The following is a 14,803-nucleotide window of genomic DNA, read 5'->3' as shown; positions in this document are numbered from 1 at the left end:
GGGCCTGTCCATATTTTCATTACTCCCCCTCCATTCTCCTCTCCCTCATGTTCCCGTCTCACTGTTTTTCTTACTCTCTGCACTTCTTTCTCTTCAGGACTTTCTATTGCATTGTGTCCTCCTCAGCCCCACGGCTCCGACTCTTTCCAGCTTGCTTTTCTCCCTGAGTGGGCCCGTAGGTGGGATTGACTCAATCTGGCGGGCATGCATGTTAGGCCAAGGGCACCTGGGTGTGATAATTGTTGACAATGAGTCCTGAGCACACAAGAGAAGGCATGAACTGGTAATTTGGCGAACAAAACAAGGAGCACAGCACTTAGACCAGGGTGAATAGGCAACAATTAGACCCCCTAATTAGCCTGAACACCTGGGACTAGTGTGTGTAGATGTGTGTGACTCACAAAGTGAACTAAGTTTGTCTTAATCCCAACTATCCAGTTTTTAATCATTCTGAATACTAGTTTTGGTCTTCGTCCTGTTTTGTGGGCCGAGCACGTTCGTTTTCTGAAGTTCACCCTCTGATGGGAAGTAGCTATTAAATGCAGCTCTGCAAAAATCCTCGTAAAGTCTATTACTTGTAGTTTCAGCATAAGTATTTTTACATCATTCCTGTTTAACTTGAGTGTGTTAATAAGGCTGCAGAAACTGCCCTCAATCATTAATCATGTGAAAATATGAAAATTAGAAAAAATTCACTTTGATCCTGGCACATTACAGTGAACTTACAGTTCTTCCTATTTGCTCATCTCCCAGCCCATTTCTTTGACATTCATTTTATCAGTTGATTAATGATTGAAATTTACTTTTAAGTAAGTGTTTTTGAAATTAGTGTAGTCAGGACAAGGGCTGTGGTGGTCTCCTGGTATCTATTTTTCTTCTAATTTCCGCAGATAGCACATTCGTGTGACGGCATTTTCGGTGGTGAATTATTCAAGGCACTAAGCAGCACTTTGGGCCAGTTTCCCCCAGTTGGCATCTTTGATTGGGAAAACGGGAGCTGATTTGTGAACGATAGCCCCAGGGCTGCTGGCCTAAGGCGAGCTCGGGGGGGGGGGACACTGGCCTCCGAGCCCTTCCTGGCCCCAGGGAGGGAAGGTCCGGCCATGGCCGCTAGGCCTTCCGGTTTCCAAAAGACAGTCCTTGCCTGTCTGCCCCTATCAGCCGTGCCTCTGGAAGTGAGGTGTGATGCAGGAGAGGCTCCATAGAGAGTATCAGACGGATGAGGCACTTTCTGAGCAGCGTCTCTCCCCTCAGCCAGAGCCTCCGTCTCCCGCGGCTGCCTGGGCAATTTGTCGGTCGACCTGCCAGGAGCAGAATGCAAATCCTCACCGGAGGAGATGCACAAGGGCCTCAGTGCCTGCCAGCTGTGTGTGTGTGTGTGTGTGTGTGTGTGTGTGTGTGTGTGTGTGTGTGTGTGTGTGTGTGTGTGTTGCCCAGCAGTCTTTTCTATAACAGCCTAACAGGATAACTGTCATCAAGACCTCAGTGTATCATTGTGGGTGTGTGTGTGTGTGTGTGTGTGTGTGTGATGTATCATCTGGCTGCTATAGTAGCACAGTCTCTTTTCTCTCCCCCTCTAAGACACGACTCTCCTTCACTGCTCATCAACCCACCATTCCTAATTTATAGATGGGCATAAAAACTCTGTATTTTCACTCACCCCGCCTGGCTTCCACCTACCCCTGCATAGCACCAGCATGACAAAATAGGACACATTACATTAACCATGTAAAAGTTTTCTTTTTTTTCCCCTCTTCCCTGTATCGTCCTTGCTCTTTAGTTTCAACTTTCTCTCTCAGACAATATGGCTGCACATACGGCTTGTAAATGATGACTAAGTCATCTGGCAAATCGACTGACCCGTACCACCCTGGCCAAACTGGTTTAGACATGTCAGAGTTTCGCAGGCAGACTCGGCACACAGAGAAAGATAAATGAGTGGAATGCCAAGACAAGCAACATGGTGCTCTCCAGACAGCACAGAGTTCAGAGAAGTTTTCAAGGACAACTCCATACACAAGATGAAAGCGATCTTCTGGGCTCTCATCTCATCTTCCCAGCTCATATCCAAATACCACCTGGCTCATTCTGTGCTGTCAGCACTTTTTATCTCAAAAATTAATACTTCTTTTTTTTTTTCTGGTCAGATAGGGGTACTTTATTCGTCGTGGTTTGCCCGGAGTCCTCCGCATCTTCGGAATGTGAAAGATTTGAAGGCATGGATAAAAGGCACTTTTCTAATCAACAGTTTTTTTCCTTAAGCGCTTCTTTCTTTTTAAAAGCTGTTTTTCATTATTTATAAGTGTTCTGAAGGTGCTACTGAGCTGATTTCTTTCACAAGGCTTGATATGAGGCCGATGGAGCTTGCAGAATTGATTAGATAAGCTTGGAAATTACAATGTCGTGCACGCAGTGCTCTGAAATGTGCTCTAAAATACACCCATCACGAATATTAATACCCAGGGCTTATAAGCACATATTTGAATGCATGGGGGGAAGTTGATACATGAAGTTTCATGAACTGTCCAGTATGCATTGCCATATATTACTGATCAAATAAAAAATTACCCCTCTTTCCCGAATGCCATTGGCTTCATCGTGACGGGTGGGTAATCGCAATTTCATCATTAGCAGTTGAACATTCAGAGCTAATTTCTGTTTTACTGAATAATTCTGAAAGATGTTAATCAAACACACGAAAGCATATTTGAAATATTTAACCAAACGATATTAATGAAGATCAAAGGGGAGGCTGTTTTTAGCGGATGTTATGTGAAAGGCCTGGGTAATAGCTGGGTCCATAGGAGCACATGAAACACTTTGTCTTCTGCTAAATATTTCATGCTCAGTACCTGTTGTATGGTGCTTAATGAGCTATGGGGGGAAAATGGTGATTCATCATGCAAAGTTTTCAAAGGAAATGCAAATTCAGATATGCACACACACACACACACACACACACACACACACACAGAGAGAGAGAGGAGAAACACACATTCCTTGCAGTTTTCTTAGATACACTTTTTTTTCAAGTAGCATAGCCATTGCCACACCGCATTTTCCAGGGTGAATATTTTAGCCCTGAAGAAAAGCAAACTCAAGTGAGAGCAAGAATCAGGGGTCAATGGTGTGTCTTTAAAGAAACTTTCCTTCTCTTTGCCTCTCTACTCCACTCTGTTCATCCCTCGAATACTAATATCAGCGAGGAGAGCAGGAGAGGCAGAGATGACAGGAACATGGTGGATGTATGTGTCAGGAAGTGGGGTCAGCCCTGGCCAGCATTAATGCTTTCCTATTAATAAAATTAATCCTACTTGCTGTTGACTCCTCGCAGAAGCACAGCTGTATTTTATTCAAATGCTTCATGCACCATATTTTTAGTTTGGAGAGTCTGTAGAGGTAGAGTAAAAACTCAATATAATAATCTGTGAAGTTAGAAATTAAAAATACAGAGCACAGTTGTCTGTGGTGGTGGAGCAGTGCTGGTTATCATGGGTGGAAATGTACTTTGGTCAAAGTTTAAAGTATATATGACAGTCTAAAATAAGTATTGCATTTAAGTAAAACCACTGTTATCGTCAGAATATACTTAAAGTGTCAAAAAGTGCTTATTATGCAGATTGGCACCTGTCAGAGCTTTACATTACAGCAAGATAAATTGGATTATTATCATTATTATTACTGATGGTGGAGTCAGTTTAGACTATTTTACACGCTGTTGGGTAATTTCAGCTTAACCTAAAAATATTACTTTAGAAGCTGACTTTATGATTTTTATAGTAAATGTTAGATAATTATAGATGTTCAATAAAAAAATGGCAAAATTATGATTTTTATGAGTAAATGTCAGATTTTGAGTAATTTTGAGTAAAGAGTATGAATTTTTGATGTCTGCAATGCTAGAATATTGGTCAAAATGACAAAAATATCGAGGTTTGGTGCAAATAAGTACGTAAAACGAGACAGGATATGTAAAATTCAGTGGGTGAATGGAAGAAAGAGTAGATTTAGCACAGGTTTGGCTGAAGATGGAGTGAAACCCTTGGATCCTTTCCAGTGCTACAGAGCACCGGGGCCAGGAGAAGGGCAGGGCGACGGCAAGAGAGTGACAATCGTCAGGTGATTAGAAAGACTCGGAGGCTAGGTAGACCTACAAAATGAATAACGGCGCACCCCAAACCGCGCCATAAGGCTCAATGGTTTGTGATTTGCAAGTTGATAAGACAAGAAGATTAATAATGCCGCATGATAATGGCTGGCTGAAGCTCAGCTGGGGAGATGGTAATGATGGGATATTGCTGTAGGAGCAGTTCACTGAGCCACAGTGGAGTGAGAGGGGAAAGACAGAGAGGAAAAGGGGGAGATGGAGAGAGAGAGAGACAGACTGATAGAGAGAGAGAGAGAGAGAGGGGGAGGCTGCAGCTGCATGGGGGGAGGGAGGGGAGGGAAAAAAGCACTCATCCCAATTGGCCCTCAGGATATGAGAGTTTGAAAAATGAGAATGCAGTTATCATTTTAATTAGATATAAAGTTTTTTTAAACATATATAGTGTATATATATATAATTTTGCTGAAATAAGGACTTCAAAGAACATACGTATTTTGCAGCACCATAATTCCTGAATGACAGTTTTTGTTCATTTTTTTTCCTTTTCCTCCAGGTGCAGGAGGCGATCATGACCATGACTGGTGGCGAGAAGGCAAATCATCCTGCGACACCGATTCTGACTCTCAAAGTAATGTGTAATGTATTGACTTTTAGCTCAGGATTCTTGTTTTTTCACAAGTATTTGACTCAGTTTTGTCAATGATCCATTACACAAGTTTTCACAGCACTACTCTGTTGTAAAAGCAGTATTTATCCACCATCTAGTGGATAATTTGTGGCCTTCAGTTTGACATATTACTGCTTGTGTCTGACCCTCTTTGCCCTCTATACCACCGTAAAGGGGTGAGGGTAGACAGTGTGAGATTGCAATGAAAAAGCTTGTTTTCTCTCCACTTATCAACACAAATGTCCAATTTCCCCCCACAACAGGAGCCTAATCTCCCGTGGAATTTCTGCATTTTTAATGATCTCGTTTGATTATGACAAGCTGTTAAACGCTATGATCTATTTCTTGCCGTCGCATCTCCAGCGCTGTTGACTCGCGTGTTTACACCTCAGACAAACATTTCCTCAGATCCCAATTCATCTTAATTGCACCACTTTGTCAAGCGCCTGTTGATGATCTTTTACCGTACCTTCACTCAGCGCTTCTTCGCCGCCGTCTCTTTTGTTTTAGACGACACACACGCATGCTGGGATGACTTGATCTGACTGCGTTTCATCTCCAAGGAAACTCAGGATTACACAATCGGTTTTTAAGCTGAGCCAGTTCTTAGAAAGGGGGTAGAGAAGGTTGTTTTGCACGTCCTTAAAATGTTTTCATGTTTACTCATGCTCCAGAAAAGTGCTCGTTATTCAAAACACATCATATTTGTCCTGCCAAAGCCTCTGAGCTCACTGAAAACAACACCTCACCTTGACAATATTTGGATGGAAACATGCTTGTGGTTTTGATCTAAAGTTATGCATGGTAATTAATCGCAAACCTAGCAGACGTTCATTTGGATAGTCAGATGGTTGAACATCATTGATGGGGTGGTATTTGATTTCTTAGATGTCAGTGCGGCTCCACACAATCCCCAAATGTCCGTTAATGAGTCAGTAATGGTCATTAAGACCTAATTAACATGACGTAGGGGGAATCTTGGGGAAACTGTAACTCGAACTCCACGGTTTCTTCCTCGTGCTCGGGAAAATAAGAAATTACACGATCCAGCCAAGTGTAGGAGTCCTATTTGTGAACGTAATCACGCTAACGAGTGACAAGATAATTATGTGACAAGTTGTGCTCCGAAGATCAACTCGGCTAACAGATGTTGTTATTGATAGCGGCCCCTAAGAATAGCCACGGCGGCTAAATTACTCATCACAAAGCATGTTAACAGCACGTGTTTTATTATGCAGTAGATGTTGCAGTGGTGTTTGTCACCGTACAACACATCACTGATTGTAAGTCGAGTGAGATTTGCCTACATTCATACACCTAAAAGATTATCCGACAGTCAAACAAGCGATCAAGTTGGAGACATTTACCCCACAGTGGGGAGAAATATGTGTCAAAGCAGCAGAAGAAAAGCAAAACCAACTCCGGATCACAATGTCAGTGCACCTTTAAGATCTTTTTTTCTTTTTTAAGAGACCTACACTACACTGATAAGATCACAAACCTGTCAGCATTCTTCTTTCTATTTTATCTAGATTTCCGCTTAGACAAGTTTTAATTAGATAGGAATAAGTAATTAGTATTTAATAAGTTTCTGCGGCTCTGTCTCTCTCCTGTTTCTCCTTTGCTTTCTTCTTCTTCTTCTTCTTCTTCTTCCCTCTGTGTATGATGGATGTGTTGGATGCCCCTGGCGCTAGTGATCACACTGACAGAAGGGTTGTTTGTCCAAAGTGGGATTGACACTCAGTCCGGGCCCCGCCGGTCACCCCCATCATCGACATGACACAAAGTGGAATGAGCCACATTAGCGACACGCACACGTTGCAGGCGCCCCTGTAGTTTACACCCATTAAACGCCCGTGATAATGCTCCGAACGCCTGTGGCCCCTCCGCCGCCACCACCGCCGGATTGCAGCTTCCTGGATCTCGCCGCGGTAAGCAGCGATAACTGATGACGAGCCGGGAGACGTGACAGTGTCAATAACCATAATCGTCCCTGGGCAGGAAATAATGAAGCGTATGTGCCATGTCAGCCCTACATGCCTTCAATATCCTATAATAAAATGAAGTGGAAAAAAATGTTATCAGAGGAAGAAGAAGGCAAAAAAAAAAAAACAACAATCAATAAAGCCATCTAATGGTAAATATGAAATTGCCATGTGGAGTGAATATTATTTTCGCTCTCTGAGGATGCTGTGCAGATTATTAGGATGAAGGGGAGAAGCCTATTTGTATGTAAATGGGAGATTGATTATATTTATTTGCTGGCAGAGGAGCTGTGAACAGCTCATCTGAGAGACACACGCTCGCACAAAGAAGAGTGAGAGACATCCATAGAGAGTCTGGTCATCAGACAGCTGTTTTTCTGTCTGTTCTGCATCCAAGCCCTTATGACAGAGGAAAGAAATAATACAGAAAAGACAGAGAGAGAGAGAGAGAGAGAGATCAGTCTTCTGGCTGCCAGCTCCAGCAGGGCTCACCTCTCCAGAATATTCTAATTAACAGCCCTCCTCATTACACATGCCATGTCAATGAGAAAGGAAGAGAAAAAAAAATGAGAGAAAGAGAACTTCAAGCAGAGAGGACCAATTCTGTAATTTCTTAATCACTTTTTTGGCAACCTTTGCATGTGCCCTGGTTAATGCCACAAATTGAATGTTTCTTTGGTTTCTCTCTAAATAGGCTATCATGCCGTTGCGGCGGTGCTTAGCGAAATCTATTATTGTCATTTGCATAGGGGCCTTTTTAGTGGCAGGATCCTACAGAGGGGCGAAGAACAAAGAGCTCATGAGGGAGAAAATAGGACAGAAATGATCCGGCGCTGCCTTCAAAATGTGACGTCAGGTCCCTAATGAAATCTTTTGACTGAGACCATAGCAAATGGTGGAATCTATATCTGACACTTAATGGTTTGCATAGAAATTAGAGACTGAGAGCGAGCGAAAGACCCCCTTTCGCTTGATGTCCCCTGATTAATTTACAGCACTTTTGTTACATCGGCATCGTCCAAAATAAATTAACCACGCCGGAGATATCAGAAAAAGGCGGGAGGTGGTGGTGGTGGCGTGGAGGGGAGGAATGCAATTTATTAGAGAAAAAAAAAAGTGAGATGAGATTAAATAAAATACCTAATTGACAGAAAAAGTCACCAAGCACAAGCGCTGTACGCCATTGTTGGAGAAGAAGCGAGTGTATGTGTTTGGAGGTGGCGGCGGTGGGGGACGAGATGTAAGAGGGAGAAATAAAGAAAGAGCGATAGAGAGAAAGAGCTGGCCACTTGATTTCCTATGAAAATTAATCGGCTATCAAACAATCTTGGTCTGCCGAGGATGATTATACAGCAGGGGCAGCGACAGAGGAGGCAGGGGGAGAAAGTGAGAGGAAGAGAAGGGGGGGAGAGAGAGAGAGAGAGGGGGGAGAGAATGCCCTTTGTGTAGGTGAAATGTGTCGGGGACTGTCATCGTAATATACCTCAGTGAAATGAAGGTTAATTCTGATGTACAGCCTGCATGGCCGTCATTATCGGCGAATCATGAAAATAAATTAAGCCACTGAAATAGATACTCCTCTGGTACGCGGCAGGGATCTCATGAAGGATGGACGGCTGAACTTTACAGATTATTATTGGGAAATAGTGCCGAATTCAATTAATGCACCTAAAAGACACCTTTATAGAGGGCAGCCATAATTTAAATGACAGCAGGGTGTAATTTTGCTTGTTATAAGTCAAATTTGCAGAGTTTCATGTTTCATGCATTTTTCCCCCCTTCCTTCCTCCCCGTCCTGTTTTATACCCCCCTTTTTTTATATATTTTTTTCCCTGTTTGCTGAGGATCTTCTCAGTCCAAGAAAATTCCTGAAGAGAGTGAAATATAATAAAAAAAGAAAAAAAATCCCGTTGAGTTGAAATCTTTCAGAAAAGGAATAAATAAAAATTCTCCCAGAGTCTCAAAGTATATTTACCGTAATCCTCTGCGGCGGATCCGGCATGTTTCACTTCGACCCCCCGTGCAGACGAACCCCACGAAGCATACAGATGCCAAAGCCTTTATGCAGATCCACCCCACCTTGGAAAACTGAGCGAGAGCCCGGTGAACTGGGTAAATGATTGACCTCTCACCTGCGCACAACGGAGAGAGAAGCCAGCGGCTTAATCCAGGCAGGTGTCTGACAAGCGGGCGAACACAGTCAGGGCCGTATCGCGTTGACCCTCGCTCAGACCTCCCTTATCTATTAATCTACACCTCTCTCTAACAGGGGGGTTGAATTAACACCTCAACGGGGCACGGGGCTTCTGATTAACACACATCACCCCACCAAGCCGCCGCCTGCCTGCCCATATAAAAGACCAGGAGAGAAGAGACTCTAATGCTCACATATGCAAACGTTAACACATATAGATAGACATATATAGAGAGTCACCTGTAATTTTTTCCTCACACACATATCTCACACATTTTTTTCCCCCTGATCTCCACACGGCACTTCCTAATGTTTTACGGCACTTTTTTCCCCGAATAACCGGGAAAATAATGTGCGCCCAGAAATACAATATTGCAAGAAATCTGGAGCCACTCCGTGCATATCTGTTGTTTAATTTGACATAAATAGTTTCCCCCATCTAAACAGAGGCCACGTTAAATATTTATGTGCCTGTTTTTTTATTTTATGGAAGATTTCCGCCACGCAAAATAGAAAGCCGAAATAGTCGCGTCTTTATGGCGCATGAAATACATGAATGGATTAAAGGGAGCAAGCTTCACAAAATGCTGTATATTGAAAATTGCGTCATAAAAAGCACAAGAGCGATGCGGAGGGGGAAATAGGTGGAGGAAAACTGTTCGTATGAAAGTTGAGAGTTGTTAAAAGTATCAAAAAATTTTTTTAAAAAAGGGAGACAAATCCCACCACTAACTTCTTCCATTCTCAGCCCATTGAGGAAAGCCAAATAAGAGTAATTGTATTTGAGGGTAGAATGTAGTAATTTAGACTGTTAAAATCATTGGTGTCATCTTTATTTAATCTCACCCATGGCAAGAAATCATATCCTCTCTTTTTCTAAAGCCAAACACACACAAATCTTCACTTCCTTCCTCTTCTTCTTCCCCAACTCTCTCCCCTTCTTCTTTTTGTCCTCTCAATTTCCTCCCACCCTCACCCCTCCTCTGTCTCTCTCTCTCTCTCTCTCTCGTCTCAACTCTAACATTTTAAAGAATCTTTCCACTATCATTATTAGTATTGAACTCATTTCTAAATTCAGAAATTGGCTAAGGAAGATCATTCATTGCAGCAGATAGTAAAATCAATAGCTTTTGTGTCAGGCGGGCAGGGTCTGTCTCCGTTTTCTCCGGGTGGGTTAGAGCTGAGAGTGTGTGTCTGTGTGCGTCTGTAAGAGTGTGTGTTTGAGCAGCAGAGTACAGTACAGAGTGCAGACAAAAGGCGAGTGAAAACTAGGGGAGTGGGGCCACCTTTTGACGACATGGATACACAGTCGCACACATGCACGGACACACACATGTGCTTCCTCCTGCTGGGCTGCTGCTCCACACTCACATGTATATACATTTATATAACGCACATACCTGTACACACGTGCATGTCGACACAGAATACACACATCTGTAAATAAGTGAATTTAAATGACATGCAAAGGTGGACAAAAATGTTTGTAATTCACTCAAAAAATCACACTTACAAGCTTTAAATGTGCACAAATTTGCAGACGTTTTTGCTTGATTATTTCATTGTTTGCATGAACACACACATTTATATATGCATATACACACACACGCACACATGTACATCTATACATATATACAGACTTTTTTTTTGCAGGCGGAGCCCAGTGATGGGAAGAGGACAGCTTATCCCAATGAGAGTCAAATCAATCAAGTTCTTTTAATCACCACTCTGCTTTTATAGTGTGGCAGTAATGATGGAAGCCTATGTAGGGGCATTCCCCTAAGACCCCCCCACACACCCCCCCACAGCCTCACCCCTCCATGCAGCTCAAGATTGGAGTCGACACACACACACACACACACACACACACACACACACACCCACTCGACTCTGATGATTTTCATTTCTCAATTACATTATCTTATTAACCAATCAATTGCCGGCCTTATCAATAATTAATGTCTCCCCAACTATTAGAACATAGATTAGATTAAACGCCAGTCTCTTGTCTCCGCTCTTTGATACTTTTTAACCGGGCCCTTCTCGGCCAGGGTGATTTAAAGAGAATACCGACATGGATGTTAATATATATATTTTAATATATTGGTATTTTTTAATTCATATTTTATTGCCTTTTTTAAAATATGCTATTATTGTGGTGCACTAAATGATAAAAATAACACAATAAGACAAGCAATCGATTGATATCGTGTATTCTAGTGTGTTGCAGTGAGCTTCGAAATCTGTTTGTTTCAGCAATTAAGCAATTATTCTATCATTTTTTTAACACAGCCCCATCTGCCTGACGTCACCGACTGCTGATAGCTATTTTTTTTAGCCCTCGTATTTTTACAACTATAAGGTTTGAAGACTCAGCATCAGATTAAACGGCTGGTTAAGAGGGATTTTTTTTATTTTTGGGGGGGATTTTTTTTTTTTTTTTTTGCAGTGCAGTGCAGTGCCCAGCTCTGGCATGCGCTGCTGCTCCTGCTGACTGCCAGATGAGTGCTCGGAGGGGTGTAAAGGAACGAGCTTATGGATCGATGTCTCACTCCGCTCAGCCCAGCTGTAGCTGTTGTTCCTCACACAGAGAGGCTTTGTCTGGGCTCGGCAGAAAACAGCCAGTAACAACTGTTTACCGTCTGCCGCCTCGGGCCTGAGCGGGGCCTTGAACTTGTTACACCTCGTGGCAGCCAGCGGTAGCTCCTTTCTTTGAGGCTGCTAATGCGAATGGCTTCGGCTGAACAGAAGCGGTCTGGGGGCTTTGGGAGACAGTGATATTGAAACATCAGAATTTTTGTGTACCTGGATGTGTGTGCATTTGCAGACGAAAGCGAAAACTGTTCTCGACCTGAAGCTTTGCAGTGCAGCTGTTAATTAGAACCTGATTCACCGTTTGCACACAGTGGAACATAATGCTTCTATACAGAGTTTTTGTCTTTATTATTCTTGTGGATTTGTATTTTAGGTGTCCGAAGGTGTCGGAGGCAGCACCGGGAACCTGGACGCACTTGAGGTAAGATGAGAAGATGTGGAAATGTGGGGAAAAGCGAGTCGAAAGAGAGGAAAGCGCCCTTGTTTTCTCTCTTTCGGTCTCCCCTTTTTCCTTTTTAGCTGAGCCTGAAACATCTGTCAGCACTCCGGTGGTGAGCAGCAGAGAGCAGAGGGCCCGGTATGTAGCAGGCCCGGCCCAGGAATCACTGGAGCTGCTCAGCTTGGCACGGCCGCCTTGTTTATTTGCCCTGACCTCGCGATTGCTCCGAGGTTATGGGACCTGCTTTAGTGAAAGGAGCCATTGTGCTCGTCGGAAAAATCTGTTACAAATATTTACCATGGGGGGAATGCAAAGCCGTGGCCTGCAGCCAGCCAGACTCGAGCTGTAAAAAGCACTACAGTGCATTTTTGAATTAGCCACCTCCACCCCCATCCCTTTTAACCACGGTTAAAATTATACCCTTACATTTTTATTAATGAGATCGCACTGTCACAGATTATTAGTCATTTAATAGCCTTAACATCAGGATCCAATGATTTCCTTTAGCCCACATTTATCCCTTAACGCTACATTTTAACATACAGTATGTGTACTGCGGTTCTCCATTTAATGACTTCGGTCCATCTTACTGAAATTATAATTCCCCTTAATTTTATGTATTTTACGCAAATGCACACAAATAATTTTCTCCTTCAGTCTCTAGTTTATGTTCATATTTAACTACCGCGCCGTTGTTTTTCTAGCAGAAAAATCTGGAGCACATCCCCGCACTACATTTCTTATTCCACAGAGTCCCCCTGTTAGGTCAGTAGTAACAAATGCTTTTTCAAAAAGGCTGCATAAATTCCCTTTTCCCCCCTTATATGGTTTCTTTTTTTTTTCTTTTCGAAGATGGCATACTGGTTTTAGCTGGAATAAATCTGCTGGTTTCCATCACGCTCGCCTTTTTTACCCTTGCTGCCGGACCAGGCGGACACCCTCACCGGCGCATTGACATGCAACAAAGCTAATGGTGGCCGGGACAGGAGGGCCTAATCTTCACTAACTGACAAGATTTAAATTGAGGAGACATCTTCCGCTGATTAGCTCCCACACCCACAATTATCCAACTGGGGTGTCAAGCAAGGTTTAACATCTCCACTGATTCTGCTCTCCTGAGACATCTGGGAGGCAATGCAATCGCTTTTAATAACTGCCTCCCTCCCCTCCCTCCCCTCTCTCGCCCCTTCTCTTCCTTGACGCCCAATGCTTCCCGTGCAGACCCCCCCACCCTGCCTCATACCACCACCCTCCCTCCCTCCCTCCCATTTCTCTCTCTGCCTCTCTTCCCTCTGCAAGCCCCCCCCCACCATCCACCCTCCACCACCAACATCCCTCCCCAAGTTCCCAGTCATTCAAGCTCCCTTCAAAATTAACCTTTCCTGCGAAAATATAATTTCTCACAAAATGAACCCCACTGAGCGATTTTTTTTTCTTTTTTTCTGGAATAATTTATTCAAATTGCCCAACTCAGAACAGCAGAGCAATCTGAACACTGAGTGGACCCCTGAATTTGGATCTGCCTCTTTTTTCCCTTCCATCTAAGGGTAAGAGGAGGGGGAAAAAAAGTTTATGTACCTTGCTATCTTCTGGCAAATAAGGGGACGGGCCTTTTGCTTCCTTCTATCCCCAGCGCTCTGGCAGCGGTATCCCCCTCGAGTGTACACCTCATTAAAATTCATCTGATCTGAATATTTTTGCAAATATGGTCTGATTGCTCACCATGACATGAAACATCCCTGTGTGTTATTTTAATCACACGCACCCCAACGGGCAACATATATGATGGCTGTGACATTGAAGTCCTCCACTGCTTGACCCCATTTTATGAGTCACTTTAGGAGGGACCATGAAGTGGTTGAAGGGTGGGATGGGGGAGAGTGGGTGGTTGGTTGGTTGGTTTGGAAGTTACCTGGAATGATGGACACGCTTGATAATTCTTCCCTCTTTTTTCTTCAAATGTTCACACAGCATCAGCTCGGTTTAAAGCCCCTCTCAATCACGCTGCCATCCTCCCTCCTCCCCGCTTTTCCCTTTCTCTCTAATGAACTGTTTTCTTCCGGTGATGGAACAGGGACACAAAGCAATGTGATTAATAATTTACTGTTTAGTTTTACTAATTGATCTGTTTTGGGAGCCAGGATAAAAGTGAGGATGCATCCTCGGCGCACAATGCCTTTCATATGGCATTTATCCACAAGTCACAACCGGCTCCCTCAAGATGAATAATGAACTAAACAAGATCAAATAATTATCGCTTGGGAGTAGGAGAGAGAACTCCCTTACAAACATCACTGAGTTTACCTTAGGTTCTTTCTGCATATCATACAACAGAGTGGCGCAGGAGATGAGCTGCCACAGAGGCAGGTTGTTATCAGCAACAAAGACCCAAGTAAGGGCTTGCAAGGACAGTGCGTGTGATTAGTTTAGGTGCACGTAAAGTCAGGAAACTTTTTGACATGCCTGTTTTAATTAGGATTTTGCAGGTCGGATGATGATCTTACAGTTACTCTTCCATTATCTTGCACAAACAAGCAGAAGAATTCAGAAAGAATGCGACAGTGCAGATGTTACAAAGGTCAAAGTTAGTTTTACTTCCCAGACATATAACATCTTAAATCTTATATGCTGCATCGAGAAGCCGGTTGTCTAGATTTCTCTGTGAAAAAAAAAAACGGTTTCCATGCAGGAAATAAGGCTATCCAAGCCCTGACGAACCAAACGGCAGTGAATCTTTCTCTGTTATATTAAGGAAATAGGCCTTTCTAAATCATTTAGAACATCGTGTGTCATCATACGGGATATTTGCAATGAA

The 14,803-nt window shown here is 43.2% G+C and overlaps 1 long non-coding RNA gene across 1 annotated transcript in view; it reads left to right on the top strand.

The window, feature by feature from the left end:
• Positions 1-4,661: 4,661 nt before the first annotated feature.
• Positions 4,662-14,803, top strand: part of LOC129347867 (uncharacterized) — a 129,633-nt gene continuing 119,491 nt past the window's right edge. Inside the window, exons 1-2 of the long non-coding RNA XR_008600171.1 lie at positions 4,662-4,736; positions 11,923-11,970. This is a non-coding gene — a long non-coding RNA (uncharacterized LOC129347867). The remainder of the gene's footprint in view (positions 4,737-11,922; positions 11,971-14,803) is intronic.

The sequence above is a fragment of the Amphiprion ocellaris genome, chromosome 21 (assembly GCF_022539595.1).
Source record: "Amphiprion ocellaris isolate individual 3 ecotype Okinawa chromosome 21, ASM2253959v1, whole genome shotgun sequence".
NCBI lineage: Eukaryota > Metazoa > Chordata > Actinopteri > Pomacentridae > Amphiprion > Amphiprion ocellaris.
Note: the sequence above shows the minus strand (reverse complement) of the source record. Positions and strands in the feature narration are given on the sequence as shown.